Here is a 17448-nt window from a genome sequence, read left to right as displayed (position 1 = left end):
AAAATCTTAAAACTATGCTCCGTAAATAGCATAAACGTACAAAGGACTTAAAAAATGGACTATAAAGGATTATTTCTATTTTAAATTAACAATATAGACCGAAATAAAAATGTTTGTGGTGTATTAATTGTTCTACAAAAAATATTTTTACATAAAATTTACTTGGGCTTTCAAAATAACAAATATTTTATTACTGAATCACTTGCAATGTTTTAAATAATAGTTAGAATAATACGAAATTTCTGTCTCAACATCTGACATAAAGACAGAATGGAATGGATAAAAGAAATATTGAATATTTTCTGTATATAGTTTATTCAAAATAACAGTAAACTCACGTCATCAAGATGCTTAATGTACTTCCTATCGCAAAATGCAAAATGCATGTCTGCAAGATTCTTCAAAACATTAATAACAATAAATAGAGCTTATGCTAAGCAATGCTAAAAAGTGCAGTATCTCAAATTGTTATTGGAAAAATATAGACGAAATGTTTAATTGGATTTTATGTAATTTACTTTTTTAGAAATAAGCCTGAAAAAAGATAATGGTAGAGCAGACGGGTGAACAATATGGCCACATATATATTATTTATCTTCCTCCTTATCACCGCATATTCAATCCAATTGAATTGATATGGGGTGTGGCAGAGAACTATTATAATAAATATGCAGATCCAAAATGTTACATAAGCAAGAATTGTCTGGATATGTGGAAAGAAGCATTTTCTACAAAATAATACGTTTGCTTTGGAGGAACAGCAGCAGGCATACTGGTGAAGATCATGACAAATGGTGGAAATGTGTATCATAGATGTGTTAAACATATTGGAAATGAATAGCTTAGTTACTGAACTGAACAGGGATTCAGAAAGGGACAATAGCTGAATGAGACTTTCCGAATGTAGGATTAGGATCTAAGACTAACAATTAATGAGACGAGATCATAAGAGTGATTATGGGGTGATAAGAGACAACTATATAATTAATATAGGGTAGCTATTTGAGAACAATGCGCATATATATGTAATTGTTCAGAAAATACATGAGCATTTGGTTAAAAAGTATTAGTAGAGAAGGAATACTTATTGAAGGAACTTTTTTGGAGATGGCAAATATATTAGAGAGTGTTGCATTGGTTATGTCGAGACTTATCATGAAATATATATATACATATAGTGCGAGAAGAAACTACGGAGAAATAGAGTGATTTCAGTGATGTTAAGAGTGTTTTAGCATGAGACAATTTATGTAAAATTGTGTGCGTTCAGATTTAAGTATTTTAATTTGGGCCAAAAATATTAAAAATAAATGTACATATAATAAGTAAAGGTTAATAAGTCTAATTGCATACTTTTTGTTTGCTGAAATTTCATCAATCTTACACTTACTATCTTGCTTCGTTTACTCTATAAATCAATTAGCAAATGCCCAATGCTGCCCAATGCTAACAATAATACAATATATTATTTTGCATATTCTTGAATGTATTAATTCATATTATTTTAACATATTATTTTACTTAAAACTTAATTAAAACTTATATAATACATTAAACGCCATTCATTCAACAGAAATAATGCCCATTGTTAGTTGTATAAAGCGATTTTCTACGGATTCTCAATATTTAATATCATCCTTTCAACCTATTGTGTCGCAGGTTAATCAATACCTGACCGGAGGGGTCAGAAATGTGATAGTTTCATTTAATATTGGGTATCGGTGACATGGTGATGACTCATGTCTTTTCTTCCCTACAACTATTTGCAAAGAATGGTTATTCTGAGAATATCAAACCCTGATTTTGATGTATTATATTACTAGGTCAGAATTAATGCAAAAAATACATTTCTAATGACTTATATATAACATAATATATATATATATATATATATATATATATATATATATATATATATATATATGTATATATATATGTACATATATATATAAGTATAAAAAGTAAGAATAAATAACACATTAACTATAACTATTTACTTGATTTGCATGTAACTCTAAGGCAGGTCAAAAAGTAATTCCGAGTTTATTTAATAATAAGCATACTTATCTATCTACGCTATACTAAGCGCATTTGAAAGATAATAGTTTAAACAACATTAGAGGTAGGGTATAAAGGTATAAAGTTACGTATAAAGTTAGCTTCCTATATACAATAAATTTTGTCACATGTTACTTTTTGCTACTGAAAATATGAGTGTTTAGGTGAACGCCAGCGTCAAGAATACCTCAAAGTTCGACTACATTAGACCCAGTGAACCTAAGTATTGATTTGTAAAAGAATATCTTCCATATTCTTCTATAAGAATATCCCCCACTTCACAAGAAAGTCTGAAAAACATTTAAAATAATAAAAACACGATTCCCCTTATATTTAATTCATAAGTTTTACCTTCGCACAACATTATATAACACAGCTGCTATCTATATTACAGATAATACAGAAATATTAGCAATAGTAGTGAATTCATCCCGGTAACTCCTATCTTCTCTGAATAAAGTTGCTTTTGGACTAGGAAATCGCGAAAAAAATTAAATGAAGCACAGTCGATACATATTGAATTCACAGCGTATCTTTATTAACGGAATACAAATTCTACATGCCAATACAGCAAGATATCTTCACATGACACTGGATGCCAAACTTGTTTGCAAGGACCATATAAAAAAAAGCGTTATGAACTCAACATCAAAATCAGAAAAATGTATTGGTTGCTTAGACGGAACTTTGAGATTTCAAGTTACTTACTGTATATCAACAGATACTGAGATCGGTGTAGAGCTATGTAGTTCAACTGTGAGGCTGTGACAGTGACTCCAATGTCCAAGTAATTCAGATGTTCCAATATATGGTGCTAAAGTATATTGTGAATGCGCCTTGGTATGTATGCGTTTGTAACCTCCATCGAGACTTATAAAGTGATATGGTTACTGACACTCATAATATTAACCGATTCCCACCAAAGAAGACTCCAGAACTGATTCTGAACTGAACATAACAGAATGTTTGGATACTATTCAGTAGAAAATAGCTTCGTTGTAGTTGTTTGTTAGTAGGTTAAGTGAGATTAAAGTTAATTTTTAGTTGTATACCAGTTTTAGTAAATAAATTTAAGAATAATACGTTTCACAATTAGTTAATAAGTGTGCTAAAGCATATTAACTTAATTAACTAAATTAGTACGATTGTTGATAAGATTTTTTAATGATAATTCCACCAGAAATAACTTTATTATTACAACCTTTGTGTTAAAACAATTTAAATTTTCCAAATAGATGGCATCATACCGTGCTAAATACGATGGATGCGATAAAAGCAAGTAACAGATAAGATACAGCCAAATCTAACGAATTCATTTGAAGTAATAATGCTTTTTAGCTCTAGTGTAAAGCGCAATAATAACCATCGTTTAAGTTCAAGCAAACAGTTCATTAATTATTCTATTAGAAACGACCATCCTACATTTAATCCTTTTATTTATTTTTATAGTTTGAGATCTCGCCATTTCAAGGATATTTATTAGATATTTATTATAGGTCCTTTAGATAATATTTTTACAATACATGTTCACATAGCCAATATTGTATAAACGACATAATCCTTGAAAAGTTAGCATTTATAAAGCGAATAGAACTTAACTTGTCGGCTTGGTTGGCGAAGTGGTAAAGGCGACAGGTCGGTCCTCCGACTGTTGCGGTAGTCACGGGTTCGAATCCTACTGGGGCATCAGGTTGTATATATGTTTGTGATCCTTTAGCATTTATTATTGTCCACGTTCCAAGAGTGCAAAATACGACAAGGAAAATGATCCCAGTCACGCCAGTAACCAGGCGGGGTACGACCGGTTATCTCTGTTCAGAGTTCACGTTAAACTGTAGGCCCAGTCCTGATAAACTCCCGTTGGTAAAACGCAGACTAAATAGAAAGACTAAGTAAAGTATATATAAAATAAGAACTTGACTTGATAAAAGAATAGGTTATTTTTTTATTTTATTTAATTTAACGTGTAGCGACCTTGAGGCATGTCGAATTTTACATAGTGGAATAACGGTTTACAAAATACCCAGAAATATAGTCCCAGATGTTGAACACGGGCGGGGTGCCAGCAGCGCCAACTAGAACCCGATAACGAATAGCTGGCAAAATGTTATTGAAGGGTATTTCCATTCATTGAGTACCCGACCATCGTTTGGTTTAGACGTGCCACCATCGACTGCCAAAGCCTCGTCACCAGGTAACACCGCTGCCATCCGTTTTATCTGTTTTGTATTTTTCACATTTTTATATTACTTCAATAAATAACGGTCAAATAATATAAACACCACTGTTTCATTTCGTTTTACCTCCATTCACCGAGCCACATCATTTACCTTTAAAACGCATTAATTAAGTTTAAATTAATCTAATTTAACCTATCGAATTCGAAATTATTTCTGAGACATATCGTTAAAAATACAAGGACAGGAATAATTACAGCAAATATCCTAATAAAGCCTAGGGGCAATATATAATATTTTTATCCAGCAGTGTATACAATAATCAAGATGTTTACATTTTTTATCTGATATCATTAATAAGGCTTTGGCAGTATACAACATTTTAAATCATGCATGTATATGAAATATTTTTTATAAATCACCGCCCACGATATCATCAATCATACGATGTCATTCCGACATGTGTACGTTTTTATTCGCCAGAGCGGTTATATTCCCAAAACACCTATGACAACTTTATTAGGTGTAAACCAGATTATCAATACAGGAATAACTAAAACGTATCTACTACATAAAATATCCTGTTATACTAGATATTTAATTCGTTTTTTTTTAAATTTTTATCTCTTCGGTAATATAATAACTCATGATGTAATATTTTGTTTTTAATATCTAAAATATTTCTGCTAGGTATGTCAAAGGTACTCTCTTTTATTTAATTCATCATTGATTAAATCAAATTGAGTAGATGACAATCATTAAATTATGCAGTATATATTTATTGTTGGTCTGTATCTAAAAATAAACAATACCCGTAAAAATAAAATAGCTATTGAAAATGCAATTTTTTATATATTCTAAAGTCGCCTATTTTACCAACGAGTGTTCATCTGGACTGGACCTTCTGTTTAACGTGGGCTCCGAACCACGGTCCGCTAACTCTCGACTGGCGAGGGACTAACTTGTAGATCATCCCAGAAGACATCCGGTCTAACCCAGCCTGGTTAAATGCGTGACTGGTATGGTTATTCCTTGACGGATTTCCCAATTTGCCTATAAAGACATTTATAATTACAATCACAAACATTAGGTACTTCCGTGAATATCGGAACAGTAGAGAACCACTGCTAAAATATAACTTTAAGATGGTAATTTACTACACTCAAATTTATTCATTCACAGAATCAGTGAGATAATTTGTATTCTTGATGGTGCTGTTAAAATAGAGACATCACGTTAGACAAAATGCTGAGTAGATCAGATGGCAGATGCTCTCGATTTGATACATAATATTATATACAGATACATTCATCATGCAGACCTGTATTCCAATGCCAAAATAACAAAATTTTTCCACTACCAATGATTGTCGCCGAGTAACCTATCAAGGACTGCACGATGCCCTCGGAGTCAAATGGTTTCACTAATTATTCCAAGACTTCGTCGTAACATACAAAAGAAAGCTACCAAATCACAGAAATACAGAAGCAACATAACAGCTGGACGAGCAGCAAATATGGAACTTGTATAAAGGTTACAATTGTTACTATTAACTTAACTTACGCTCATTTAACGTTAATCTGGGAGTTACATATTGACGTACTAATCCTGCACTTATCTTGCTTGTGAATTTATTCAAGTACTAAGCAAAAATTGTTATATTAAAAAACAATAACTGTTTATATTAATTTTTAGAGTTGCAGAGACTACGAGTTATAATAACCGTAATAAAGTTGCCTGCTAACATTTAAAAAAAGACATAATCAACACTTGGCAAGATGCTAATAAAGAGAGTGTAAAGAAAACAAAAGTTGATGGAAAAATGTAAAAATATAATTTTTTTAAAAAAGAAGAATTCAATGTCAATATAACAATTCTAATCTAAAAGCTATTGTGGCGGTTTAACTAACTATAGTGTAGGGCCTTTGATAATAAATGCATTAGATGCACTATAATGTTAAAACAAATTATATTTTATAACATTTCTCGCAAATTGAGATGACATGAGTTCACTGCTACTTTGGATAGACCATACATAAACATTTTAAATATAGTAGCAACCATATAAAAAATGATCTGAAAATGTAAACAACTTAAAACATAAACAATACTATATTATTACTTAAAATATATATAAACCAGTTGAAATTAATTAATAAAAGGCCTAACTAAAAACATATTGAATTAGTTCTAGTGGCGCCCTCTATGTGTCAGGCCGGGGACTTTTCAACTGATCTGTTATTAGTTTGTGAGTTATAGCACTTTGAGTGAAGCAACTTTTGTTATTGTGAAATTTTTTTTTATATAATATCTTTATTAGATACGCTTAGTATAGTCTTAATTATAAATTAATTTATTACTACATTTTATTTGTACTTGGATTAATTCACAAGCAAGACGAGTGCGAGAAAATACATCAATATGCATTCCTCATCGTGAAAAAAATGGATAGAAAGGAATTTCGCCTGTTGATAAAATATTGCTTTTTGAAGAGAAAAATACAGTTGAAGCAAAAACCTGGCTTGATGCCGAGTTCCCGGACACTTCCCCAGGAAAATAAATCATCAGACGTTGTGAAATGAGTACCGAAAACGGTGAGCGCAGAGGACGCCCAAAAGAGGTTGTTACCGACGAAAACACCAAAAAAATCGACAAAATGATTTTCATTGACCGTAAATTGAAATTAAATGAAATAGCAGACACTTTAAAGATATTAATTGAACGTGTACATCATATCATTCACGAATATTTAGGTATGAGAAAGCTCTTTGCAAAGTGGGTGCCGCGCGAGCTCACTTTTGACCAAAACCAACGACGAGTTGATGATTCGGAGCAGCGTTTGAAGATGATCAAGCGTAATAAACCAAAAATCAAGCAAAAATAGAGTTTTTGTGTCAAAATGTGACAATAGATGAAACATGGCTCCATCATTTCACTCCGAAATCCAATCGACAGTCATCCGAGTGGGCTGCACACGATGAACCCGCGCCAAAGGTGGGACGACACAACGGTCGGTTGACAAGGTTATGGCGTCTGTATGTTGGGATGCGCATGGAATAATTTTCATTGACTACCTTGAAAAAGAAAGGACCATCAACAGCGACTATTACATAGTGTTATTGGACCGTTTGAAAGACGAAATCGCCGAAAAATCGCCGCCGCATTTAAAGAAAAAGAAAGTGCTGCTTCACCAAGAGAATGCACCCTATCACAAACCAGATAAAACGATGGCAAAAATCCATGAATTGTGCTTCGAGTTGCTCTCTCATCCACCGTACTCTCCAGATCTGGCGCCCAGCGACTATTTCCTGTTCTCAGATCTCAAAAGAAATCTCGCTGGTAATGAATTTTCGTCGTATGAGAGGTGATCACCGAAACTGAAGCCTGTTTTAAACCAAAGGACAAATTGGACTACAAAAATGGTATCCAAGCCACCCTTGAAGGGAATTATGTTGAATTAAAAAAAATGTAAAAAAAATGTGTTTTACTGTGATAGGCCGGAGATTTTACAATTGATTTGTTATGTGTAATTAGAATAAATGGAAATGTCGAACTTAACAAACATATAATACCAAAAAATTCCCTAAAAAGTCGAAACATATCAATGCAAATGGTCAACATCGAGAGATAATCAACATCCTCAGCTTCCGTTGCCGGACCATTGGCTTCTGCATCTTACGACACGGTCCTAATCAGAACCGATTGAACCAACCGAGTGCCGGCCGCACACACCATCGCCAAAAGGTGGCGAAGAGGTCCGTACAACCACCACCGCGTTCGTGGGCGTTCGGATGCCGTCGGCACGTTGGCGATTGGCCGATGTGTAAGCGCGTCGGGGAAACCTTTAGCGCCACCGACGCCAGTGGCCAAACGTCCGCTGCTTTCGTTGCACCAGGGAGCTGCTGAGCCTGTCGTCTCGGATATCATCAGTTTCGATTCCGATTTCCCTCTTTGACGTTGTCGACGGTCGCGAGATTCGCGCGCGTCCTTTAAATTGTGATTTACCGACAGTCAAATCGTCCTTACGCGGTGGATATTTTAGATTTGTTCGATGACACTCTCGTCGAAAACAATCATTGTTGCTGTTTGATCGGTGTGTTGGATGTTCTGGAGGAGGTCTGTGGTGCTTTGTGTTTTGTGTGAAGTTATTCGCCATTGTGTAACTAAGAAATAGTGTACTGTTAAGCTATGGTGGGAAAAGTGCTTGGGAAGCTCTGCGTCAGATTGCTGCTGATGTTTCTCATCGTCCTGCTGCAGGATATCAATTTAGATGCAGCGCATATCGAGGATGAACCTGGTAGGACCAATTACCATTATCTTTAATCAATGACTTTTTAATTGCAGTTTTTGTTGAATATTACGTTCTTTTATTCTAGTACGTGCCACAATAAAATCGGTTAAACCGTGTGGCTAGTTTTCATTAAAAAAAAATTGGATTCTGGTTTATTAAGGTCTAATTAAATTCTATTTTAATTTAAAAATCTTAGGATCTTTTTCATTTTTAGAATATTTTCGTGTTTACATCATTTCGTTTGATGATTTTACTGCAACATATATATATATATATATATATATATATTTTTATATATTTTTATGTTCAAGTGATTTTTATGAAGAATACATAATTGTGATCAATAGGTGATTAACAAAAAGTTCTTTAAAATAGTATATAATTTTGAAATTAAAACATATATATTCTATCAAAACAAATATCAAATCTAAATATTATAGTTTATAAGACAGTATCAATTATCGCTTAATTAACATTAATCGGGAATTACACCCAGTTTTGCAAGATTTCCATAAACCATCATCTTCTAATTCTCATAATTGACTAAAGACAATAATTATGACATAATATCAGAAATATCTATGGTATATATTAATTAATGAAATATATGATTGTATTTTAAAACATATTAACATTGAAGTAACGAAAATAAAATAGGCATTACTTTTCCACTGATTAGAAAGCAGAAAGAATATTAATTAAAGACAATAATAACCAATAAATAATGTTTTACCATAAATCCACAATTGGTAAACGCTAAAACTAAAATAGAATATAAAATAACTGTATCAATATATTTACTAAAATTATGTGAATAAGAACCTTATATATAAGAATATTCTTAAGGAATACATAAATAAAACAAATTGGGAATTATTCTTTGACTTTATCATGTATATTAGAATAATAGCCAACACAACTAGGCACTTTATTTTTTGAGTGTTTAGAAAAGTATATTAAAGGAATTTATTTAGTCATTGTATGAACCATTAGCCTTTCAAAACATAGGTCTATGCAGTAAATAATTAAAATCATTGATAAGAATGTTCCATATATTATACAGATGTTTAATTCAATGAAAGTATATTTTTTTATAAATACTTGAACGCTTTGAAGAAATTAAGTACGTTTTTTTGGAAATAGTCTTTTATTATTCAATATATTACTATATATATAGATCTATACATTACCTTTAAAATGTTTACAAATACGTAATATTAATAGTTATTTTGTTAAAAATAGTATATACTATATTTTTGAATGTGAATGCGTCTTAGAATTACTATATATAAGTTTGTTGATAATGGTTACTTGTACTGATAAGAATGCGAGCGTATAGCACTAAAACAAGTAATAACCCACGATAAAACATACATTGAATAACATGGTCTATTGAAAATCTTAATTTTCATTTATGACAGACTTTTACAAATAAAAGGAGATAATAATTGAACGTGTTGAAATAAATAACTATCATCAAGTATCAGTTTCTAATCCCTCAATAATATGGAAGGTATTTAGCCCGATTTTAGTTCACAGGAAGTGTTCAGATATTCATATAAGAATTAAAAGCCAAAACCTATAAATGTTTAGGTATTTTGTTGGGAAATAACTATATTAATAACCTAAAACACGATATTCATTTCTTCGAGCTCGTTTTCGTATCAGACTGATTTAAAATTAGTTTCTAATGCCTGTCTATTATTCCTATAAAATTTTGTTCTAAAAATAGTAACATAGCTTCATCCATTATTCATTATTCAATAAAAATTATTTAATGAATACTTCCTTTAATAGCATAATTAAGTGAAATCTAGTTTACACCTTATTTATGTGTATATCGGAGAAATAAAATATTAAATATATTGTTTTTGCAACAACCTTTGAAATTAAGTGCCTAAATGCATCAAATATTTAAAATTAAGTATAAATTTAAAATGCTTTATAAACATAATTAAAATTTTATTTAATATGTGTAAGAAATATTGTTAATTTTTCTTTAATATGGATAAAAATATCGATATATCTATAAAACTTTTTCAGAAAGAGTTACTATTTAAGATAGTTAAAAGAATCGGGTACACTATGGACTGCAAGAATATGTATGATATCTAAAAGACTAAAAGTTAAAGTAAAATAATAAAAACTATTCATTATTATAATATATAATTAATAATTCATTATAATCAATTATAATACATAATTTAACCATTATTATACCATAATATTAATTGAAAACCAGTTATTTCACTTTGTTTATATATATATATATATATATTATTGTAGCAGTATTGTGCCATATGATCTCGTCTTTTCATTCGGTTTGTCTGATTTTCCGAAAGCGGAAACAACGTTTTGTGTTTGTGCTAATTATGTTGTTAATTAGCAATATGTTTTATATGATGCAAAGTCGGGAAACGATGGGATAATGCGAATTTAATTACACACAGGGTAGAAGACAAAATATATTTTCTGTCACAATGCAAAATGATATTGTCTGCTGATTTTAAGGTAGTTTTTAAGGTAGAGCTTCATTAATATTATCTATTTTGCGTTAGAATTTCAGAATAACATACTGAATCATCTTTGTGATTTGTCTTCTCTTGAGATGTTTATTTTCAACAGATCCTTTATTTAAGTAGTTAATTGTAAACTCTTCAGACTCTTACATAAACAATAATTTAATAGTGATTAGATATTTCTTAATTTTAAAATATACTGTAATTATGATTGCTCACTGTTTTTGAAATTTGGTAACAATTTTCCTTTTGTTTTAACTTCTTCACACAAGCAACCCATACATTATTGTTACTCTGAATTATGAAGCTTCTCTGAATAATAAAGTACAGCTTTCTGTTGAGCAATTTAAGGGAGTAAAGCGATATTACTCTTATAGTTTCGATAAATAAATATGTTATTACATTTTTCCTCATAATTTCATTACGATATTTTTTGCACTATTATTATAGTTATCAACTTGAATATTGTAAAAACAAAACCGAAAAAAACGCATGAAGAATAAACCTGTTGTATGAAACTGGAAAATTATGATGATAAAGAACTAGTTCTTTAAGCAGCTAATATACTCGAAGATATTCTGCAAGTTTGTATTGCAGGGTAATATGAACCACTTTTTGTGGCGTAATAATGATCTAGATAATCTACCACATTACCATACCACAAATTACCATGTGCTATTAACGTTATAGATATATTCCCTTCATCAACAGCAAAAAGCGGTAAAAAGAACATAAATCAAATATAATGATAATACTATGAGTAAATGAACAGAAAATTAATTATTGAATGAACATTTTTAAGACGTCCCTTAATCGTTTAATTAATTGTTATTGTAAACTTTTTCTGTTTTTGCTATATGCCTAAATAATTGTAAGATGTTAAAATCGTGGTGTTATTCTTAATAAAGTTCCTTACGTGTGACTAAACTGTCAACTGGGTATGTTATTTAACTGTCATGAGTCGCTTGCATGAAGATATTCATCTTAGGACTTTTATTTTTCGCTAGGATAATGACTCTTCTCTGCAGTGGTTCTTTGTGAAATTTTAGTCAATAACTTAACTTAGAACAACCCAATTTACTTGATTCAACTTCTGGTTATACACTAGACTAAAACGAATACCAAGTTTTTTATATTCTATTTTCACCACGATTTTTCAAAATATATTGAGTATTCTTAAAAAAATTCACGACAATAATCAAGATTATATATATATATATATATATATATATATATATATATATATATATATATATACAAAAGTTTTAGTATTGCTGTTTTAATGATTAAATCTATAATTTATTGAATTTTTTAATATTGAAATGTGTTACGTCTCTTTTTATAGAAATTTGAAACGTCTTAATATTTTCATCTTTTGAACAAATAATAATAATTTGATTTCAGATTTTAGGTTTTATTTTAAATTTGTGGGCAATTTATTTATTTAGTGAGTTATATCTATAAATCTACATATACATTGAAAAGAATGCCTATTTTAACATGATTTTTTATTTGTTTTTTAATGATCCTGTGGCAACTTCGTCCCTAATAATAAAACAGATTAGTCATATAATTTCAAAGCTGTTTCGTGTTTTCTGGCCATTAAATTTTGTCACATTTAGCCATTTATATCCATTGAAATACCCAGTCTGCTAGTGCTTTATGTCCTGGTAAAGATAAGTTTCATTAAATCATTTTGTAAAAAATAGTTATTGGTTGCAAAAAAAAATTGGTATCACTTAAACAAAAGCATCATTGTCATTAATGTCATCTTTTTATATGCTCCTCAGATGTTTCTGTTATTCATTCTATGGTCATTGTTTACTTAAAGCTCCTTGATTGAAATGTTCAAGAAAGTTGTTTTTTTAATGTTTGTAGTGTTTTCAAATAATTATTTACTCGCTATTGTGTTCATTTATATTCATTGTAAATTAGTCAAATTGACAGGTTCTATTCATCACTAAATTCAACAAACAATAAATAAATGTTGTGCAATTTGATATTCATTAAACACAATAGTAAAGATTGTTGATAAAGTTGTTTAATTATGATATAATTGAACGTTATTTATTAAATAGATTAGTTCCACATCTAATGTTTATATAATTATTCAAAGACTTAAAGACATATATATTCTTCTCTTATAGCAAAGCAAAAGTCCTATAAATATTATAATATAATAATTTATATTAATATCCTTAACATGATAATAAGTATTAGATTAAAAATAGTTTATAAAGCTTTTATACTGCAGTTATAAACTTTAGAATAAAAATAAAATGCCTTATTCAACGAAGTTCATTCTCAATACCATAAAAATTACTAAAAATTCGAAATAATTGTTTAAATTTCATATCAACCATAGTTACCAAAAAGGGGCTTTTAAGAGATATAATTTAAGAATAAAGCAAACTATTTTCTATATATCCTTAAATAGTTCTTTTTTTAAGATATTAGCACGTATTATGATTAGTTATTGTAAAATAGAGCAGTTAAGTTTAAGAATATTGCGATATTCACTCATTTAAAATTAATTATAAGCTAATCTTTCTTTTTCAAGTGTCTTAATACTAGGACTCCATAACATTCATATAATGTCATATTCTCATTTCATTTAAGGTCAACAGTCCGCTTAAAACTTTATAAAAAATTAATCGGCGATGTTCTGTTCTATCCCACCAAGAAAACAGTCGGCATATGTTATTATTCTTAGAAAATAAGCAAGAATTTTGGGTGTTCTGTCAGAGAGAGAAACCCTATGATTTATTTCATTTTGTAATAGCAGTGTACTAAAGTGGTCAATTATTGTAGTTTATGTTCTGACAAAATAATTGTCATAGCCATAATTTTGAAGTCTACATGCAAGAAGGTGGCGTATCATTTTTTCCGTTTCTTTACACTTTTGTTTTTTAAAACAAAAACGTCAAATAATATTCTTGCATTTTTATTTTTTTATTATGCATTAATATTAAAGGATCAAGGTTTTTTCGAGTCTTCGAACCAATTGTTGAATTATGTTTCTAGAATGGCTTTCGAAGTCTTCTCCTATTTGCTTTTAATGTTTCCAGTAGCCGCATTCTTATGTATCAAAGCATTTGGTTAAGTTTGTAGAATAACTAGAAGCCAGAGGAAGCTAAATCATGCGAGCAGGATGTCCAGTAATTGAAAAAGTATCTATCTGGCCTCTGGTGGGTGAAACGCACAAACAATATTGAAATTATATTCATTCAGATAATAATTCCTCATTGTGAATATAAACCAGACAATGAGCTGTTTTTAATTGAACGTTATTGTTTGACTTGAAGAAATTTACTGCCGAAACCCATTAGAGACTTTTAGGAATTTATGGTGATGCTGCTTCGTCATATTTCAATAGCCGAAATTGGTTTCAATGACTAAAAAGTGCTGATTATGATAGCAATAAAAATAACGGTCTAGAACATCAAATAAGTTCGAAGGAATTGAATTGCAAGACTTATTGCATGAAAAGCAAGCTGAAACTCTCAAAGAACTTTCAGACTGCTTAGAAATTGACGAAGCGATTGAGATGACTGAAGAGAATTCTTTGGCGTGTTTTGCCTAACCATGAAATCATGAAATTTCTACTATATTATTTTTAAGGAAATAAAGATTTATCAGAAAAAAATCGGTGTTTATTATTTTAAAATGATCAAAATAATTCCTTTTGCGTACTAATTATGTACTCTACAGTGCGTAAGTGCTGGTCTTGGACAAATACAAATACAGATAGAACGATATTTATTTCATGAAATCCACATATTTTTAATATTTTTCAGACCTAAGATTTTTGAAAATTTATTAGAATATTTATATGTATACTTATCATGGCGAATAGCTCTATTTTCAGGTAATATGTGATCAAATACATTATTTGTTATTAATACGCTTTACCGAAATATGTGTTTTTATAAATCCATTTGTGATAGTTAATGTACTGTCGTTATTCCAATAGTAGCCACTCACAGTATATTTTGACTTTAATGACCGGTCATTTGAGAAAATTGTGTTAAATACAACTTATTTTAACTATAATGTATATTTGGCAACTTGATAACAATAATTTTAACACCATAATTTCTGTATCAATACTACTTGTTGATGGAGCCTATTTTAATTAAAAAAATATATATAAAATTAATTTGAATTGATTTTTTGGACGCTAAAATTCTTTCTAAATAAAAAGCTCGATAGGCATTTTGAGATATATACGTAATGTATTATTTTTCTTCCTTCAAAATTTAACGGGAATGAGTATACAGTATATAAAAATATTTGTATAAGTTATGTTAGTTAATATATGAGTCCGTTACAATAATGGCGGTTTTTTTCTATGATGTAATTTAACAAAATTATTATATCGGTATCGAAAACTTCTTGATAATTTCTAGATCTGCTCGAAATTTCTGTCAATTTGAGGGTTTATCAATAAGTTTAAAATACATATAACAAAATATAGTAATATCATATTTTTTGCTAAAAACTTACGTCATACGCTAGTTGAACTAACAGTCATGGAGCGGTACTCATAAATCTCCTGTTGTAAAATTAGTTGTATGATAGTGAGGATATATAAGGTCTCTTTGGGAGTTCGTAGCAAGAGAAAATGAAAATATATGTACACAGTTAGTTACCTGCGGAACATACAGAAAGCAGCTATACTTATTACAAAGTATACCAGGATTGCATTTGATATTTCGAGATTCTAGATAAAAACAATTATTTATCGAAATGGTTGTATGGATTTTCAAAATGTTTGTTTCTATATTTCTTCTTTTGCACTCTGAATTTACTGAGAAACGTGCATTGGTATTAATGCTTCTATAGAAGGATAACAGTCAACTGAAAAGTCCCCGGCCTACAATAATATAACACATTTTTTTGACAAAATTTTTTTTTAATCAACATAATTTCCTTCAAGGGCGATACACTGCTTACAGCGACCCTCCAACTATTCTATAGCATTTTTGTAGTACGATTTGTCCTTTGCTTCAAAATGGGCCCAGTTTCGGCGATCACCTCTTCATTCGACGAAAATTTCTTCCCAGCGAGCATTCTTTTGACATCTGAGAACAGAAAATAGTCACTGGGAGCCAGATTTATAGAATACGGTGGATTAGCAAGCAATTCGAAACACAATTCATGGATTTTTGCCATCGTTTTCACTGACTTGTGACATGGTGTACAGTCTTTTGGTGTTGGTTTTTATTGGTGAACCAGCACTTTATTTTCCTTCAAATTTTTTCTTCCATCGAACCTATAAAATATCAGAGAAATATGAAAGCCGAATCTGTAATGTAAATTTTATATAATGATTTTGTTTTTTTGCTTGTTGTTTTAAATATTCTTAAAGTAAATTTTAATAGCAACTAATAAAACCTGTTAATTACAACTTAACAATTACAATGTTTTCCATTTAGTATTATTAAGTTATTCAGTGTATATAGAGTAGGGCTGCAGAAAAAATATCGATATATTGATGTTTTCTGAAAAAATTATCGATATTTTTAGCCGATATTTTTTTATATATCGACATATCGAAATAAATCTTTAAGAGATTTAGAAAAAATATATATATTTTAGCCTAATATTTCACTATTTTTATTTTTTTTTTAAAATATCGATATATTGTTTTGTAAAATATGGATATTTTTTATATTTATTGCAAAAAATATCGATATCTTTGATCTGAAGTAATCTGTTACCGCAATCCATTGAACACCTTTAGCAGTTTATGGTGAGGCTTCTTCATCATATCCTCATTGTTGGTGGTGATTTCAACGATTTAAAAGTGCTGATAAATTCGGTTTTAATAATGTGATGAAGTATTACAAGCAGCACAATTTATTTTTTGAAAGTTCATCATTAAAATACATGTACAAGGTTAAGTAGAGTCTCTTTGAGAATGCGGATTCTTCCTCATGATATCTAAAGTAGGAGAAAAAAACTCCTGGCAGAAGTAAGTTCTAACCTTTGAGCCTTGACGTCCTAGAATGTTTTCAATATTATACCAAAATACTTAGAAATCAGTTGAAAACACTCAGCTTTTTTGTTTCAAACCTGTGCAATTGAAGTATAGCTGTGTCTCTTAGAAAACTGACTAAACTCTTTTTTGTGAAGACTGTTTATATTACATTGCTTTTGGAATATTTTGATGAAAAGCCTACATTTTTGATGTTGTTCCATAATTCCATGAATTATTATTTTACGATGTTTCAATTACATTTCTGTGTAATTGTCTTGTTTTTTTTTCACAGTGAAAATATGGCGTATCTACATGGTTTATTTTAATTAATAACAAGGCGTAATTTCTTTGATTTAATATTCTCCAAATATTAAAAGATCCGCATTCACCACGTTTATTACATAACCGTTTCTAGAATTT

At 30.0% G+C, this 17448-nt stretch overlaps 1 long non-coding RNA gene across 1 annotated transcript in view; it reads left to right on the top strand.

Annotated features, from left to right (window-relative positions):
* Positions 1 to 8106: 8106 nt before the first annotated feature.
* LOC143195895 (uncharacterized) overlaps positions 8107 to 17448 on the top strand; it is a 57883-nt gene continuing 48541 nt past the window's right edge. Inside the window, exon 1 of the long non-coding RNA XR_013005607.1 lies at positions 8107 to 8532. This is a non-coding gene — a long non-coding RNA (uncharacterized LOC143195895). The remainder of the gene's footprint in view (positions 8533 to 17448) is intronic.

Source organism: Rhynchophorus ferrugineus, unplaced genomic scaffold (assembly GCF_030347505.1).
Source record: "Rhynchophorus ferrugineus isolate W39M unplaced genomic scaffold, kcgeb_rfMv2 rfM4, whole genome shotgun sequence".
Classification (NCBI taxonomy): Eukaryota; Metazoa; Arthropoda; class Insecta; order Coleoptera; family Curculionidae; genus Rhynchophorus; species Rhynchophorus ferrugineus.
Note: the sequence above shows the minus strand (reverse complement) of the source record. Positions and strands in the feature narration are given on the sequence as shown.